The sequence below is a fragment of the Staurois parvus genome, unplaced genomic scaffold (assembly GCF_062004578.1).
Source record: "Staurois parvus isolate SC_StPar_1 unplaced genomic scaffold, SC_StPar_1.0 ptg000243l, whole genome shotgun sequence".
Taxonomy (NCBI): domain Eukaryota; kingdom Metazoa; phylum Chordata; class Amphibia; order Anura; family Ranidae; genus Staurois; species Staurois parvus.
Window position 1 is genome coordinate 15,644,946 of NW_028318039.1, and position 19,965 is coordinate 15,664,910.

The 19,965-nt window shown below is 39.7% G+C and overlaps 1 protein-coding gene across 1 annotated transcript in view; it reads right to left on the reverse strand.

Moving 5' to 3' along the window:
* The window catches only part of ABCC4 (ATP binding cassette subfamily C member 4 (PEL blood group)), a 400,044-nt gene that overhangs the window by 167,977 nt on the left and 212,102 nt on the right, over nucleotides 1–19,965 (reverse strand). The window lies entirely within an intron of this gene.

A 19,965-nucleotide genomic window follows, 5' to 3' on the forward strand; every position in this document is an offset into this window, starting at 1 on the left:
ACTAGGTGCTGAAAGCATGTACGACGCAGAATACTACAGAGTGTCCTTCGGTTGCTTATTTATCACCTGAGCAAAAAGTGTTAGAAGGTAAGTGCCACAGACAAAATTTAAAAGGCCAATAGAAAATACTGGTAAGAGCTTACTTTATGAGTCTCTTCAGAAAGGCTTATAGTGTCACTATGCTTTTCCCTAAAATGTATCACATTTGATAATGTAAGGCAGGGCTGTGGGATAATAAACTTTGCAAGTACTATTTATTACCCATCATATTCATTTCTGTTAGTACAGCCTCTGAGGTGTTGGAATCACTCAAATGTTTTCCTAATAGTTAATATTTTAGGTACCCAGCATACAATTTACATATGAATGTATAAAAAGGGAATATTTGGACGAACACAATAAGACCTGTATTGGAAAACTGACAGTTGCATATTTCAGAATAACTCAGCATCACAGCTGGGATCTGACTGGATGCCATAAATTTGGACTACCTTCAAGTATATCTCTGGTAAGGAGAAAATCAAACTCTTTGGCTGGACTACATCTGAACACAAAGCTCTAAAAGTGTCACAAGTCATTTGCTGAATATTTCAAATGGAATCCCCACTCTTCAAATTTGGTGTATTTTTTGGTAATATATTTGACTCATTTAGAAAACATTCCACATGAGTGTTTCCAGTTTATAAGTACCACCATTAAGTCCCTATTCCAGCCTAAAGCTTGACATAGGCAACTGTTTTTTTTTCGTTTTTGTCATGCCATCTGGCCATGGATGAAGGAATCCTTCCCACTGCGCTATTAGATTCAAACAGCCCAGGACTCCTCTGCTGCCAGAATACACTGATCAGTGATACAGCTGATTGGCTACTTGTGCTGATCAAACAGAAGTTTTCCAGAAGTCTTGTTCAAGAGGGGTTGAGCACCAGGTTGACTAGCCTCAAATGGGAGCGGTAATTGTATGGCCGGTCCCTGCTGAATTTCCATCCATCTAAGTCAGCTAGAGAGTTTTGTTTTTTTTTGTTGTGAGTTTTCCTACGTGCAAGAATGCTCAACACTTAGGTAAAAGTATCGTCCCCTCATCCCCTTAATACTTACCTGAGTCGTCACTCAAATAAGCACTGTGTCTATCTGCAGTGGCTCTCTCCTCTCACTTCCTGGCCTATCACGCTTTAAGGGTGCACCAAGAGCTATGAGCCAGGCTGAGCCACACTGCCTGTGTCTATGGCCACATAAACCTGCAGGGATCGGGCCTGCAGGTGTGCCACGAAGAAGTGGGGACCAGAAAAGAGTAGGTTAGGGGGCCCCTCTGTGCAATTCCATTGCACAGAGGAGGTAAGTATAAACCTATTTGGTTTTTTAATTGATTTTACAATCACTTTAAAGCTGAACTCAAGCCAACACTTTTTAAGCAGTTTAGAGCATTTTTTTTGGATAGAGATTTCACATAAATGAATAAAAACTGATCCTTGTAAGCACCACTGTGATTTGTCTCAACCCTCTGTCACTTTTGCTGGACAGCCTGATCTGTTAAAAGAGAAGTTGAACGAAAGCTCCTTTGGGCCTACTTCTCCTGTGGTTCATAGGAGTACACTTAGTACACACGATCAGAAAATCGGATGAAAAATTCCGCTTTCAAAGCGATCATATGATAATCTGATCGTTAATACACAGCTTTCATCCATAACAAACACTACATTTTTTTTCATCCAATACCAGATCGTACGATTTCGTTTATTCAGTACAGTATTTATCTGAATAAAATTGGAAGTGCAAGATCACACATGCTCAGAAACAAAAGAATACATTACACTGTTAGCTGATGTCACTCTGTCGGTCCAGACTCTGGAGGGATCTACCCAGATGCCTGAATGGCAGCTGGCTCAGCCTCTCAGCAGCGTTCTGAGTCTCAGCCAGTCACTCCTGCCCCCTCCACAGCTTGACGCTCCAGTGAGAGTTGGAGGGGCAGAGAGTCAGTGACTGACAGACACCAGCTCTGTGCTCAATGAAGACCAAGAATTGAGCAATCAGTGGTCTTTGATTGCTCAGTTCTCAGTCTGAAGAAGACAGATGTGCATTCAATCAGGTGAGTATGAATGCTTGTTTTTTTAAATCCCACACTTCTCTTTTAAAGTAAGCTAAAAAATTACAGACATACTGGAAGAATCACCAGGTGAAAATAAAGGAAAAAAGTCTAGCCCCAGTGCAAGCAGCCTGTCAAAATCTATGATGATGATGTACATGGTGGCTGGACACTGCATTCCTACATTCGGAGCATACATCCATGAAAACATACAGACTTAAATGTGAATACCGCTTGGTATAGTGTCTAACTGTCGCATGTGTCAGCAATTGATACATTTTGACAGTCTACTGGCGCGCAGGGTTGGACACTGCACCTAAGCCTTCCAGGAGCCAGACAACACAGAGATTTGATGCTGAGGGTCCAAACCACCTGTGTGTATGGGGCCTAAAAAGAAAGCTAAAGTAGCCATGACATTTAAGGATTTTTAAGTTGCAATATAGTACATTTTTGCTTTTGGGTTTACATATAATTTAACCACTAGCCTACAGGGCATTTATACCCCCTTCCTGCCCAGGCCAATTTCCAGCTTTCAGCGCTGTCACACTTTGAATGACAATTGCGCGGTCATGCAACATTGTACCCATATGACATTTTTATCATTTTTTTGAGACAGATAGAGCTTTCTTTTGGTGATATTTAATCACCTCTGGGATTTTTATTTTTTCTTAAACAAACCAAAAACCACTGAAAATGTTGAAAAAAAAAAAGTTTTTTTCTTAGTTTTTGTTATACAATTTTGTAAATAAGTGATTTTTCTGCTTCACTGATGTGCGCTAATGAGGCTGCAGTGATGGGCACTGATAGGCTGCACTGATGGACACTGATAGGTGGCACTGATGAGGAGGCACTGGTAGGTTGCACTGATGGGCATTGACAGGCATCACTGATGGGCACTAAAAGGCAGCACTGATACATGACACTGATATATTGCACTGATAGGCGGCACTGACTGGCACTGATAGGCGGCACTGATTGGCATTGATAGGTGGCACTGATGGGTGACATTGAAAGGCAGCTCAGATGGGCACTGATATGTGGCATTGATGTGCACTGATATGTGGCATTGATGTGGCACTGATGGGCACGAGAGGAGAGAAATGCCGATAACCGGCATTTCCGTGTTTACATGTGATCAGCTGTGATTGGACACAGCTGATCACATAACCGAGCCGACATCTTCGGCTCTTTCCGTGACTGGCGATCGCCGCGCTGCACGCTCCCTGAGTCGCGCATGTGAAGTGAGAATGGTAGGACGTCATATGACATCCTATCAGAACGAGAGAACCACCTTGCGCCCGTCATTGTACTATAGGGCGGGCGGAAGGTGGTTAAACACTGCCCAAATAAAGAACAACATTTATGCGGATTTAGCGACCACTTTGATGAGTAGTGAGTTTTTAGGCTGGTTAAGTACCTGCTAAAAAAGAACTGTTACCAATTTCTGCATTGTTTTTATTAAATTGGCTTACAGAGGCTCAATAACAAGTACTACTATGGTAGAAATCTCTTTGACACCAGCTGCCCCCAAAGAAAAGGGAATAAAACTTTTCTGCTGTGCTTTTACTGAAATGGGAAGAAGACTTGTGGTTCTTGAAAGCACAAAGGTTCTTCAAAGACAGGCAATTGTCTGACCAACTATCATTCTCCATGGCACCTTTCTATCTATGCCTATCTACAATGGATGAAGTAAACACATTTAGCTGCAAAGAAATGTAAATGGCATGCACAGACATGTGCACATACAGTACATGCTCCTCCACACTAAAAGTAGGACACAGAAGTGTGTTAGAATTGCTGAATTAAGTTCCATTTCAAGCACAAGCTCAGGTAGAAAGACTTCATCAGAACGAGATAAGGTTAATAAAAATCAAGTGTTGGATGGTGAGATTTCTTCAGGGCAGGGGAATTGCTAATTGAATGCCACAAACTTGAGGATGGAGCTTAAATCTTCAGAATGTAATTTACAGTTGTACCTATCAGAAATGTTCTGGGATTAAAAATGATAACCGCAGGGAAAGAGGATTCGTCTTAAAAGAACAACACACAGATGTGATTAGGCCTTTAGAGCATTTAAACAATATTTAAATGCTTATTAGGCCCCAAATAAAGTTGCATTTGAGATATTTTTCATCTTTTGATAAGCAAAAGATCAAAAGAATTGTCCCCAATTTGAGCTCTTCTAATGCACAGAAAAATAAATTGCATGGATTAATGAATATTTAGAAAATACTAAAAATCTACCGTAGGCCTTTAAATGCTGCTCTTTCATGCTGTTAGAGACGACAGTTCTCTCCTCTGAAGGCAAACACCACTGTTCTATATGTGACGCTGTGCACAGCAAGGCCTCTGCAAACGTCATACGTAATCAGGACCTGGATTACATTGCATTAGGAAAGATTATTTCACTGCACGAACTGCAGTCAACTGGAGGAAACCCGATTATAAGCTTCTTCAGCATCATGTGTATATTGCCTAAAAAAATCTGAATTCTCCATCCAAACGCAAGGTGGCTTTCACAAAACACAAGGATATCTTGACTAAAATGCAATATCAGGTTTCATCTGGAGGTGGTGTGCAAGAAAAATTTGAAATCCCAGATCTCACTGGTTAAAAAGAATAGGGGGGGGGGGGCGGGGGGGTTTAAAGCACTGTGCGTGTTTTATTATACTGCATTTTGACATCTATATCTAATAAAGTCATCCTGTTCTTTTGTTACTAGTTAAAGGTTCACTACTCCTGTCGATGATTTTAATTCAGTGTAACTGTGACCAAGCACGGGAAGCAGCTACATCTGGCTTATAAATTACAGTACTAAGTGATGTCTTGTGGCATCCTACTTTGAAAATATGCCAGACTAGGAGAAGAGTTGTTTCAGAGCTTACAATTCACGTGTGACATGTAAGTATACATTTAAAATACTTGGGGGTAATAGTAGGAGGAGAAAGAGCAGACGGAGCAGGATACCAGTGATGTTGCAAGCGGTGCAATCATTGCTGGCATGACTGGTTGCACAGGAACATTACACAGTATTAAATCACAAGCATAATCAACATTTTATGTATTTCACCTAAAGCTGAGCTCTGGGCAAAGAGCAAATCACACAAATACAATACATACAAGGTAGTTGTTTTACCTACAAAAGGACTTGTATTTCTGCTCATCCAGTCTTGTGATACATACCACTCTGCCACACAGCACAGCTTTCTCTGAAAGGAGGCCTAACTTATCTTCGTTTCAGCTATTTAACACTTACGCATGTTGTTACTCCCCTAGCCTTTTACTGGACAGTGAAGAGTGTAGCAGCAAGCAGTGTAGCTCACCTCTCTGCTCTCTACTCCTATCAGCATGCTTCCTGTTGGCACATGAGCACAGCAACAGAGTTGAATAGCTCTTTGTGCTTCTTCAGCTTCTAATCTGAGCTGTGCAAGAGATTGTAAGAGACTGATACTAGATCAAATGTAGGTGTTTACACATTAATAAATGCACTTAAGGACTCATGATCACTGGACGTTTTCACTGCTGCTCCAAGGGGCATCTCGTGTTTTTTTTCTGCCTCTAAACTTCCCTGCATGCTATCCTATGTGTCCATGCACACATAAGCTTTAAAGGATAAGTTCACCTTTTGTAACACGTTGCATCTCAATGCACTACCACAGTCCTGTCAGTGTGCATCTGCTTGCCTGTATGAGGTACAAGCACACAGATACATTGACAGGTCTGCAGGAGTCCTGCATGACACCAGCAACATATTATTTTCCATTAAAAGATAAACTTATCATTTAAGCATTTAGTGACAGTTTAGAGGCAGGAAAAAACCCATTGCCAGTGTGTCCAGCAGCAGCAGAAAAAACGCTTGACGCATGTAAACGCACCTGAATGCGTATAAATGTGCAACAACACTAGGTGCGTTTAGCGCTTGAGCATTAATTAATTTCAATGGCCAGAATAAATTATTTATTCTAGCCAATAAAATGAATTAATGCCCAAAAGCTTGATGCCTGTAAATGTGGGTAAACACGGTTAAATACATTACACACTTTTACAAGTATCAGGTGATTTTTTTGCCCAAAACACTGCTGCCAGGAGGAGGCTTCTAGGAGTTAAATAAAACATTCAGTGTGCATGGGGTCTAATGCTTTATTAACGATTTCAGAGCTGTATTACTTTTTTTACAGTATATCTGCCTTATTTTAGTAAACTAGAATGGTTATTATAAAATTCTGTGAAAAACATTTCCTACCTGAGTGAATAGCCTTTCAATCTGTTAATTTAACAACTGGATTTACTACAGGAAATTATTTATCACCACATTGTTCTGTACTATCTGACCACAAATCCATGCAGTTGAAATTTTAATATTAAAATCTGGACAACAAGCAAAACTCAATAAGCAATTGTATTCACCAATTTATTTTAGTAATTATATTTTATAGGTTGCTAAATAGCACAGATGAACAAAGGTTACAGTTCATTTACAAGGTAATACATTTTATTTTGACTTCATTGTAAATACCTGTACCTTTTATATTTCTCTTAATCATTCATTTTACTTCCTAATCTCTTACTTTATGTTCAATTAATCTCAATGAACCCAAGTGTGACAAACACCTTTAGTACTGTGTGTAATATCATCTTGTCCAGAACACATTCACGACAGCAATGTGTATCCTATAACATTAAAAAACTTAATCAGAATACACACTGTTCTTAGATTTCTCCTCAGGTAATTAAATAATCATTGAATGGCAATTAATCATGGTTAAATACAAGACCTGTGAAAGACGTGCTATGTCCACATCTAAGTCTATTTAATACTCAAATACTTTGACTATCTAAGTCAAACAATGATTCATTAAACCTCCCTTTCTACATAATGGCGAGGCTCAATCTGAAGTGAATAACTTGCAAATCTTTTGTTCCTTAATAAAAGACATCAAACCGCAGAGTGCATTATTCTTTCCATGCTAATGCTGAGAAATACTTTAATTGCGTGAACTGAAATGTGTTCAGGTGCTCGCTATCCATTTTTACCTTCACAGGTGTTTTCCGTCATTTGCAGTCAATTTGTTAAAATCTTTTGATCCCAGTACCACATTGTACCACACCTGTGTGTTTTTGTATCCAGTAAAGCCTAGGCTTTACTTTGTAGTTGTCCAGAGCAAGCTTAGAGTGATAGGCCGGTTTATGCGTACTTACTTTTATATAATACATTTGTAAGCTTATGTTTTTTTTATACATGAACAAATATATTTATTTTATTTACATGCATAGTACCTTTCTTTTCACAATAATTTAATTTCTTTCTACTGTTCTTGTATAGGGTGCTTTTTCTGGACTTTGTTACCGCCTTCCAGTCCAGGCCATTTTTTCTGGTTTTCAGCGTTGTCACACTTTGAATGACAATTACTCAGGCATGCAACACTCTACCCAAATGAATTTTATGTTATTTTTTTTTTAGACCAGTAGAGTTTTTTTTAATCACTACTAGGTTTTTTATTTTTTGGTATATAAAGGAAAAAGACCAAACGTTTTGAAAAAAAAAAAAAACATTTTTTTTAGTTTCCGTCATAAACCTTTGCAAATAGAGAATCTAATAAATGTGGACAAAAAATGTATTTTGTTACATTTATTTGGTGAAAAAGAAATAGGTGTATCTTATTTAGTCTGTGTGAGCCCTGACACACTGATGCAGTGCGGAGTACGCAGTGTTTTCATCACGAATTCCGCACCACATCAGAATCGCACCCCGTTCATGCGAACCGCTGCAGATGTGTATATTAGGTTAACGACACCCCAAAAGCGGTCCGCAAAACACGGTGCGATGGGCAGAATCGGATCGCATAGGTGTGAATACCTATGCGATCTGATTCTAGTGCGGACCCAAAAAATATATGGCTCCAATCGCACCGCACACAAATCGCATGTGATTTGCAGAGGAATGCAGTCCTGTTCCTGTGCGAATCACATGCGATATACCGCACCGCACATATGTGAACCCAGGCTTAAAGTTATAGAGTCTACAAACTATGGTACATAGATCTAAAAATTAATCAGTCCTGATGCACTGACTGCCCATCTCATTTCTTGAGGCGAAAATGCCAAGACAGTACAAACACTCTCTAAATGATCCCTTTTTGGAAAGTAGACAGTCCAATGAGGGGAATTCAGGTCAAACCGGGACTTTTGAGTTTATATAAGGACAGATTATAAAGAGTGGAAACTGCATTTATCTTTTGACCTACTCCCCTGCTACATTTATACACTTATCCCAGTGTTTAACAAATGTCTGGAAAGCATTAGCATAAAAAGATTTGTCAGTACACCTGAACCATCCTAGGACAACCTGTTTCACTTATTAATCATTGTGTTCACCAGTTCCACTGAAAGATTCATCTTTTGTGCAATTTTACAACAGGTTATGTGTCGATTATCCAGGATCAGGCGTTCCACATGCTAAATGTTCACAGTTCAATGACTGCTGCGGGCTGGGAACCACCACGGCTGTAATTGTCACTGACAGACGTACGGCCATCTTTGAAACGTTTACACCATTTAAATGTCTTACACTGACTGAGTGTCTCATCACTGTACTGTGCTTGAAGTCTTCTGTAGATATCCAAGGGTTTTACGCCTTCGTGCACAATAAACTTCATCACCACACTCTGTTCCATGCACGCACTAACATTGTTGTCCTCCATCTTGATTAGCGGTCTCTGGACTGGCCTGTGACAAGTGCGCCACCTATCAGTAATAGGACACACTTGCCACTTACTACTGCGTCGTGTAGTACCGCCACGCTAGTATTTCTTTTTATACCTATAAAAGTCCCGGTTTGACTTGAACGCCCCTCATATTTAGTAAGAAGCATGGTGGGTTTTTTGAAATTTTTTGTCACAATTTCTGGTGCATAGAGGGGCCCAAAATCCAAGAGGTACCTTTAGGATTTCTGGGAGCATAAATAATGTATCTAATTTCCTGACTACCTATCCTACTTTTAGGGGTCCCAGGAGCACAAAGACAGTGGAAATCACCACACCAAGGTATTTTCTGAAAGGCATAAAAAGTCTTTTGAAAATGTACAGTATTTTTTTTTTGCCACAGGTTATTCTAAAATGCAGGGAAGAAATGAAACTTAATTTTTTACATAAAGTTTTCAATTAATAAGATATTTTTCACATACAGCAAGGGCATTACAATTACAACCCTAGTCTGGCGGTGAGCAGGAACACTGTTGCTGGTTGTACTGGTCTGCTGACACCAAAACTGGTGCAGCTCCAGAGCTGCTCCTCATCCTTCCTTTACTATCCTACCTAGTGAGTACTTTACCTGGAATTAACACCCAGTCATCGAAGTTTAAAATGTTTGAAATCTTGTCCTTCATGCTTTTTCCATGTAAGTTATTCACTAGACAGAAAATCGAAGATGATGATACCCATGGAACCTTCTCCATTAAAAAATGTGCAAATTGATTGCAACCATATTTCTATTCTCGCAGTTTGCCTTTAAGACAAAGAGTTCATCCTGCTGACTCAATAATTAAGACTATAGATGCAGACATTATGCAAAGTGAAGCTGAAGCTTGGGCTATGCTAACCCCTGATTTTTCAGTGCATACATGCAACTACATGGATTTTAGTGTTTGCTCTCTGGGAGTGACTGTATTATTGTGACTTTGTAACTGTTCTAGAAATACACTTAGGGGTAGATTTACTAAAACTGGTGCACTCAGAATCTGGTGCAGCTCTGCATGGTAGCCAATCAGCTTCTAACATCAGCTTGTTCAATTAAGCTTTGATGATAATACCTGGAAGTTGATTGGTTTCTATTCAGAGCTGCACTAGATTTTGCACTCTCAGCCATAACTGCATAATCATTCTTGTTTACTATCCTCTTGCTAGCTGTCCAGGGCTAAGTCTAGTGCCTCATACACTTATTTACTAAAGCAGCAGAAAGTTTTAAGTGCTCTTGCACTTGGATGCTAAAAATGCTAAGGGGATAATTTACTAAAACTGGAGAGTGCAAAATCTGATACAGCTATGCACGGTAGCCAATCAGCTTCTAACATAAGCTTGTTCAATTAAGCTTTCACAAAAAAAAAAACCTGGATACCGATTGGTTTCAATGCAGAGCTGCACCAGATTTTGCACTTCATAGTAAATCAACCCTCATGTGTTAAAGGCATTCAGGTGATTTTTTTTTCCAGTTGATCTAAATGCAGCCCTTTGTTTTTAATGAGCCTGTACACACAGGTTTATAAACTTGCGCTGTGTATAGATCAGGTAAAAACAAAAATCTGCACTGCTAGTCAGTATTTTACATGTATATGCACATACATCACACCCCCTTACATGTCCATGTGAACACGCATTTATGTGGGCAAATACATGCATATACACATGTACTAAACAGCCCATTTTTGTGTTTTGACGCAGTAACTTTCTTCCAGGACTATCTGATGTTTAAACATCAGTGCTGTGTGCAAGAACCCTTCCAGTACATTGTTGAATATTCATTTGAATTATCCAATCACGTGAAAAGCATATATATGTTAACTTTGAATACACAATCATGTTTAGATTATATACCATAAGTAAAACAAAAATTTGCTTTTCACATGATTAAATAACTGAAGTGAATTTATTGTCTGAATATTCTCAACTCCCTTAGTAAAGATCAGCCTCATTGTCTTTATCATTGTCCTCCTTGCCAGAAGTGATTTATTAAAGTGGAAGTAAAGGTTTTGTTGTGGTCACAACAAGGGATACACGTAACAGGTGACAGAAGATGGGGACCAGGTTAGGTACTGCCTGAGCTCTGCCATGGGATCCGAGAAAGACTGTGGGCTTCTGGAGGATGCAAGAAGAGGCCAACTCACTGGGGATGACTGGCTGCTTTCATTCCAGAGAGGTGCAGGTGAGTTCTGGAAGAACGCATCTCTCTGTCTGAGTCCGGGGATGGCCACCTACTTCTTTTCTCTCTCCTCTTTTTATGGGGGGGGCACCCAAAAACAAAATTGAGATTGAGAAGCAGTGGCTCCCTGTGTCAGGGAGCACTCAACAACGGATCTGAATTCCTGGAGTTGTAATATCACCTGATGGCTTCCATTGCCCATCCATTGTAGGTACTCTCTTCCCTCTCTTGAAACAGCTGCTAGTTGACATAGGGGAGTCAGAGCTTCAGTATCAGGTGACCACACCTGAGCAGATTACAAAAAGGTATTTCCACAGATCTCTTTAAGGTTAGGTTTGACACTGTTCGGGTGGTTGCGGGTTTGGGAATCCCAGCTGTTCCCGCACCTACAACCACCCACAGACAAAACGCGCTGCTTTTGACACATGTGGGGCTGACATTCATTCTTAATAGCACCCCCCAGCCTCTCACCCAGAGTGGTCAAAAGCACCATGCGATTTCCCTGTGGCCATGTTTTTAAAACAGTGCAAGCACCTTTTTTTTTGTGAGAAACATTCAAATGAATGGTCTGCCATGCCCACGCAAATGCAGGCCGCACAACTGCACACGTGTGAACCTAGGGTTATAAAGGCTATGCAGCATAGGCAAGGGGGAAACAACATTTTTATCACTTATAGTTAGAATTTACTTCCACTTAGACAAGGACCTATTAGAATTTACCTCCACTTAGACAAGGACATAGAACTGCTTACATTCAGCAACAATAGAGTTAAAAGGATAAAATGTGCCAGGTGCTTCTTTCCTAAAGCAGGCCATAGGTGCATAGAATTTTGAACGAAAAGTCTCGGAAAATTCATACAAGCATTCTCAGAACATTTACATGTCGTTTGAAATATTCTGTTTGCTTTAACATTTGATTTTGGAATAAATAGACTTTACCAAATGAAAACCACACTGTTATAAATCCATTCAAGAAAAAACTTTCCATTTTGCTCCTTCGAATTTGTTTTTTAATTGCGGTCAAAAACAGATGTCAATTTAACCAACTATTTAAAAAAAAAAGGAACAAACTTTCTTAGAAAATTCTTATCTTAAGAATTTTCTTTTGCACTTCTACTCATTTATGGTCAGCTTAAGGGAATGATGTCCTTAAGACATGAAGTGCTTGATGGCTGCAATTTTTTTCCTCACCAAATTTACTAATTTTACAACTTCACTAGCAGGGAGAAATGCAGAAATTAAAACTTAAAGAAGTTCCACCCCTTCCCCACCCTATCCAAAAAAATATTTTAGCTGGATTACCACTTTAAGCTATGAAAAGCAAGAAACCTTTAGAGAGAGGGCAGGGGTAAGCAACAAGAAAAAGAGTAGGCTGCCAAAGTGTCAAAAGCGGTAACACTATCTGATTTTGGGAACGTAAGAAAGCAAAAAAAAAGGAGAGGATACAATAACTCCCAACATTGTTGTCAATGGATGTACTGTAGTCAGATCGACTTGAAAAAAAATGCCTCACCTCCGAAACGTGTCATCCTAGCAACCTCTGTCCTAATGGATCCCTCAGTGTCTCTGGAAGGCAAGGTGTAATGACTCTGGCTGTTCCTGAGCCGAGCATGCACTCTATGCCCTTGCCACTGGCTTAACAGCTGGGAGAGCAGCCTCCCCAAGTTGTAGCAGGTCTCCCCTGTGTACCATCCACCTGGGCTACAGACAGACAGTAGAGCTGATGGCAGGCGAGTGTGGTGCTCCCCCAACAGCACTGAGGGACTCCTTCCAGACTTAATACTTGAATACTGTTGCCAGATGGACTTGGAAAAAGAGGCCACACCTCTGAAACGCGTTGTCCTGGCAACCACTGTCCTATTGGATCCCTCGGTGTCTCTGGAAGAAGGGGTGGAACGACTGCGGTCGTTCCCAAGCCACCCATGCGCTCTATAACCTTGCCAGCAGCTTGACAGCTGGCAGAGCAGCAGCCCCAAGCTGGAGCAGGCCTCCCCTGTGTACCATCTACCTGAGCTATGGACAGACAGCAGATTTTATGGCAGACGAGTGTAGTGCATCGCCAACAGAACAGAGGGACTCCTTGCGGACTTGTTACTGCTGATGTTGTTGCCAGATGGACTTGGGAAAAGAGGCCACACCCCCAAGACATGACTTTTGCAACCACTGTCCTACTGGATCCCTCTGTCTCTCACAAAGGCATGGTGAAATGATACTGACCGTTTTCGAGCCACGCGTGCACTCTAATCCCTTGTGTGTGGCTTGACAGCTGAGAGAGCAGCCACCGCAAGCTGTAGCAGGCCTCCCCTGTGTACCATCTACCTGGGGTAAGGACAGATGGCAGAGCTGATGGCAGGCAAGTGTGGTGCATCCCCAATAGGACTAAGGGACTTCTTGCAGACTTGTTCAAGACTTTTAATCGTGAGTGCATATATTTTATTTTTTAACCTTTTTATATTCAAGACATTACACTAGCACTGGTGTCAGTGACTGCAATAATAGCCCCCAACATTGGTGTCCGTGGACTCAATAATAGCGCCAAACATTATTGCCAGTGAGCCCAATAAAAAATTTAAATATTGGTGTCAGTGGAGGCTATAATAAACCTCAAGATTGGTGTCAGTGGATGTAATAATAGCCTCTAGGACTGGTGTCAGTGCAATTAACCACCTCTCACACTGGTGGTCACTGGAAGTAAAATGTAACCCCATCCACATTGATAGTTAGTGGCTTTGAAAGTTAACCCCCACCCCCATTCTCCCCTATTGGTTATCATGGCAATGAAAGTTAACCCCCATCCCCACATTAGTGGTCATAGCTATGAAGGTTAAACCCTCCAACCCCAATCTGCATTGGTGGTCATGTCAATGATGGTTAACCTCCCCTCAAATGCTGATCACTTACCTTTCACACACTACTGTGCCACTCTCTCTCCCACAGGGACTTAATTTGTATTGTGGGTAGAAATAACCCTATCCACAGTACAACCTCACTTATTGAGTAGAGTACTGGAACAAATAGCATGGTCCATTGCCCTCCAACTCGATTCCACTCACATCTATATGGTACCCAATGGCAGGTAGGCTGCACGCAGAAGGTCACATCTTCATTTTAAGATCTTAACAGACACAAGTGCAAACCTCAAGGAGAAATTAACATTTTATTGGCATAGCTTGTAGTTCTCTGCACAGCAGAAAATACAAAACTGGTGGTAAAAAAAACAGTGAGAACCTATTAACTGTGTCCTATCAGATGGACAGAGTCATCTCTCCAGTTCTGTTGCCTGGTAGATTATACTTTTTCTACTCTTACCGAGTGGATGCAGAAAAAAAGTACTGAGTGCTGTACAAAGATCATTATTATCGCCATCATATTAGAAGAGCTGTTCAATAAACGAATAATGCCTGGAAGTCATAGAGCAAACACAGGTGTGTAAATTCAAGTCATTGGTTAAATAAACAGCAAATGATAATTATAGATGAAGTGAACAATATGAGCAAAAGATTAAGTTAATATATTATTTATAAAGTCACGTACCAAATATATAAAGTCAAGACATGTTAAAATACGACAAGTACAGTAAGAATAGTTAGGTGCTAGATAAAGTTGACAAAAAGCAAAAATAATTATTTATATTCAAAAATCTAAGGATGAATTAGTATGGGTATGGAATAAGAACTAAGTAAAAAAATCTAGGGTTTCACAGTCAACATCCAAAAATATATTATTATAGAAGAAATGGTGTTGTGTTCTTCCTTTGTTTCACTCATTCATTTAAACAACACCAACAAATTCCACAGCACTTTCCATTCACATAGGCCCTGTCCCCAAGGTATTTTGGGAGAACACCATTAAATCTAGCAGTAGGTTTATGAGTTGCAAGAGGAAACTGGACGACTAGAGAACACACAAAGTTAGGGTAACACACAAACTTGATTGCAGATTGTGACCCAGCTATAACACAAGCGCTACAAGCCAATACTACCTGCCACTGTGCTACTTCTGTATTTAAAAAGGAATGAATCTGTGGAGTGGAGTGAGGTAAATATGATGTAACAATCCAAGAACTGCAACCTTCTTCTATTATACTGTATCTGTATATCTCTGCATATATTTATTTTGTATTTAGCACACGGTATGCAGCAGGGACATACTTTTTTTTTCCTTTGGCATTTATGGGCATTTAGAGATGTGCAAGATTAAACTCCAGAAAAAAAGTTAGAAAAGTGAAATGAGTGGAGTTTTAAATTTTTTGCCTGCAGCAAAGTATTTTCAGTATATGAAATTACAGGTGACCTGGGTACTCAAATAAGGTGGCCTGAAGTACTCAAATAACACAAAGATGAAAATCAAACATTATGGGTAGATAGGCTGTGTTTATGCCCAAAATATTTTTATTTGATTTATCTGGTGGAATTGGAGTAGAGGCAAGTAATATTTATACAGTAAAACAGAGTAACCTGTTCTGACAATCATTTTGGCTGCAAAAAACAATAATGAATACTAACAGAGAGATCAGATTTAGTATAGTCAGCCAACAAAACATGTTTCATGATTGGTGAAAAAAATACACTCATTTTGTACATTAGTCACTCGTATCGAAAAACAAAGGACATAGAACCCACTATGGCATTTTATGTATTTTGCACCATAAAACAGAAGTCATATTTCTGTTTCTTGACCGTAATGGAAACCATATATATGCCTACCTATCCACTTCCATCTTTCCTGGGAATCTTTAGTCTATGCCTGGGTTAATATCCCTAAGCTTTCTAGTCTCTCTTCTTCCGGAGGATTTTGTAACACAGTGAGAAGCAATGAAGCAAGTTAAGCTGAACGCAAATTATCGAGCAGTGAAAATATAGCCAAACAATGGCATATTGTAGTTCATCTGACCCAAAATCATGTGCCACAGCCTCTGGGATTTACCTTCACATTAGGTAAATTGTCCTGAGCATCTTACAACTCACATTTCTTGGAAGATACTCTTTTGAGCTCAGGAGGATGCAGTTACAGTAATCCTTTATCCAAGCCTGGACAAGTGCCATGTCATTTTTATTCGAACAATACGCCGCTAACAAACTGATTGAACTCTAGAATCTCTCTTTTGTCTGCCTTTTTCAAATTAATTACCTAAAAAGAGACACCAGAAAACACACTTCGTTTAGCTATCAGAAACTTTAGCACAGTGTTTATTAAAGTTCCCAGAGCTTGTTACACAGGTTAGATCTTTCCTATAACTATACACAGGTAGAAATAGAAAAACTATATGATATATTATATGACTTCATTGACAGGTTATTAGCTTGTATACACACCCTCTTGTGTTAAAGCCCAATTCCAGGTTTCTTGTGACCAAGCTGGTCCAAATGAACTGTTTGCTTCACTAAGATATGGGCCTGCTGGAAGTGCTGTATAAACTGTAAACAGCTACAACCAGTATATAGCACCATTTTTCGGCAACAGGAAAGGCACTTCCAGTCCTATTCGGGAACAAAATCAATCAGGTTGAATGCAGCTCAGCCATTCACAGAAAACAGTACATTTCATCAACAAATACAAGCTTCCTCTCATTGGCTGAGGTGAAGATTGTGATGCAATCTGCCTGCCTCCCCACCACAGCCAGTCAGAGGAAGCCCTGTATTCAATGAGGAAATACAAGGCGTTCTGAGAATGGCTGAGTAGGACTAAACCTGGACCTGATTTTCTTCTGGGAAGGGAAAGTCTCCATCCCACTGCCAAAACACAGTGCTTTATACTGTACATAGCTAAAGCTAAATACATTTTATACAGCATTCCCAGTACGTGTATCTGTTAGTGAAGCAAATTGTTTGTTTGGACCAGCTTGCTCCACACAATCTATTTAAAATCACAAATAAACTGGCTTTAGGCCATAAGCTCTCTACCTTTTTGGAGTGAGTGTCTTCAGCAATGATAGGCGGTAGTTACAGTGATATAAAAATGAAACAAAACCTGAAAGAAACATGGAGTTGCCAGAAAATGCTCACTGCATAGTTACTTTGGGTCACCGACCTGCAACAAGTATGCATACAAGGCCTTGTCTCAGATTTAGTGGTCTGCATAATTGTTCAGGTCAATGAAGGGGAGAATACTAAAGCATAATACCCAAGAAACTATAAACAGGCGCCAACTACGATGGTCTCCTTTTTAACCAAGGGACACAATGAAAATGCAGGAACGTCAGACCAAATGCTGAGAGAGCACAAAAGGCTTATTTCAGCATAAACCATCGCCAGAACAAGCCAAGCTGGATCTAGCTCAGATTTTAATTTTTAGCATTTTTAACCCATTCAAGCCAGAGACCACCTAGCAAGCTCACATAACATCTTCATGGTCTCTCAATAGTTGGTTTGGTTCTCCTATTTTTCTTGTACCTCTGGGATTTCTTCCCTAAAGTGCCACCTAGAGACTAATGATCAGAGCAGTTGAACACTTCAGTATGTTTTACAGTATACCTTGACTGTGAGATTGATCTACATTTGGAGCCAGCGCCTCCTATCTCCCATACCTCACACGGTATTTCTCACATAACAGGTTTACATTAGATTTGGTCCATCTGCTCACTAAACTGACTGGGAAGTATTCAAAGGTCTGAGTCAACTTGTGAGTCAGGTCTTCTGAAGTAAGCAAGCATTCTAGGATTTGCAAGGCAGAAGAGGAGCTTAGGAAAAAGAAAAAAACAAGTTTTTTTTTAATTTTGGATAGAGAAAGGGAGTGTTATAACCCATATCAAGAAATATTTCCCTTCACTTCCTGTCAAATGCCAAAATAGGGAGGTAAATCTTGATTGTTACCAGTGTCACTGGAACTAATGTCATCGTGGTATGCATGGACCAGTTTATGTAAAGGTTGAATTTAGCCTTTAAAGTGGTTGTAAACCCTTACCTAGTGAAGTGACTATTCTCAGGTAATACAAAGTGATGAAACATATTCTCCTACATAGGTTATACCTGTCTATCTGTAGTCTTCTTTCCTCTATATCTGTTCAAAGTGGAGGATTTTTAAGCTTGCCTGTAGTTCAGAAAAAAGGAGGTGGGGAACTGAAGTTAAAACACTCTACAGAGCTCAGCGAGGAGAGGTCTGAGAGCTGATTGGAGGAAAGAGGCACCCCGCTTCACACAGCTCACAAGAACAGAGCTGAGACTGTCAATTTGCTGGAGGTCCCTCCCCAGTCACCTTTTTGCTCTTAATGTCAGGAGTGACTCATGCCGATAGCAGAGGAATGAAGCAGCAGACCGAAATTACACTTAGTGTTTTTTTTTCTTTAGACAAGTACACGCTATAGAGGGATATGCTTGTTCATATTTCATGTCTGAAGTTTACAACCACTTTAACTTAAAAAAAAAAAACATCTTTGCCATAAAAATGTAAAAACAGACCCCTATAAGAAACAAAATGATTGTAACCAACGTTTTACAGAACAACCATGCAGGAGTGAGCTGAACATGCACTGACATTATCATTCCTGCTATAGAAAGAGTGGCTGTGGAAAGTGGTCATTGAGGTGTATGCCATAGAAGGGTAAACATAGCAAAACTGCAGTTGGTATCTGGACGTGGTTTAAGGTATATTTTAAATGTTATTTCTACTTTGGGAAAGTGCAGCCTATACAATGTATGGTTTTCGAAAAATAAAAATTGACAACTGTGATCTTTCCACTGACAAGCAAGTCAAGCGCTGGATTTATTAGCTTTAACCGTGCCTTATTGGTGGTGTGAGGTTTTATTTATTTATTTTTATTTTCTACACAAGGTAAAGTTAAGCCTGCAAATTTAGCTGGCAGTGCAATTTTAACAGCACTTACTACTATGTACTTGTGATTTTTCTGCACTCTTTCAACCCTTCTTTTCTATTATGATTTTCTGACCCTGTGTGCATCTGAGTGCTTATCTGTGGAGGAAGAGTTTCATTCGTTTTTACACCATTACCATTCAGTCAACAAGACATGAAGAACAAGTGGAGCACACAGCTGAAATCCAGACAGGGTACTCCCCCTAGTGTCTGTGCCTGTATCTGCAAGTGACATGACCTGTTGTATCATCAGATGTATGTATATGTAAAAACCAAGATTTATTCCCACACATCCTGCAATGAAAAATGTATCAGTAACACACATACATTAACAGAAAAATATATAATAAAATTGTTTCCACTAGGTTACTCTAGTTGTTCTGTAGGAATTTTTTGGTAAAAAATGTCTAAAATGACCAAATAGAATGTAATTAATAGAAAAAACAATGACTGTAAACTAAGAAAAGTAGGACAAAAAGTGATATATACACAGGTAATCCTAATAATACTGTTACAGTCAAACAGCAAGATAAAAAAGGATGTTTTGTGTTAATATTTGTAATAATTTACCTACTGATCTAGTATTTTGCAACCAGGATAATTATACAATGCATTTTATTAATGCCACAGTTGCAACAGTAACTGCATTCCATTTGCAACATACACAATACAAGTTGGTGGGCTCACAAGAAAAAGTTATGTGAATAGAACTGATGGCCTGCACAGGTTCCCTGTGACTACAAAGTGACAGCAAAACAATTATCTGCCTTAACATGGCCATGCAAATATTTTTGAGTGGCTGCTGGAATAAATTACAATTTACACAAATCTAACTCTGAAAATGAGGAGGGGGGATAGTAGGGAATTATAATCTGACATTTTCTGTCAAGGACCAGGCTTAGACCATTTCATTTAGCATGATACAAAATAATCTTTATAGAAGACATCTGAGCACTAGCGTCACTATGCAAAAAGATATGTAAACTATAATGAGAGGAAGCCTCCTGGGAGTAAAAGCTAAACTGAGGTTCCGGCTATTTCTGTAGGGAAAATAGGCAATCAGATGTTCTTTTTATTAAAGCACCTACCTGGCTGTGCCACCTCAAGGCCTTGGTAAATGGACAAAAACAACTCACATCAAAGGAATATCATAATTACTTTAG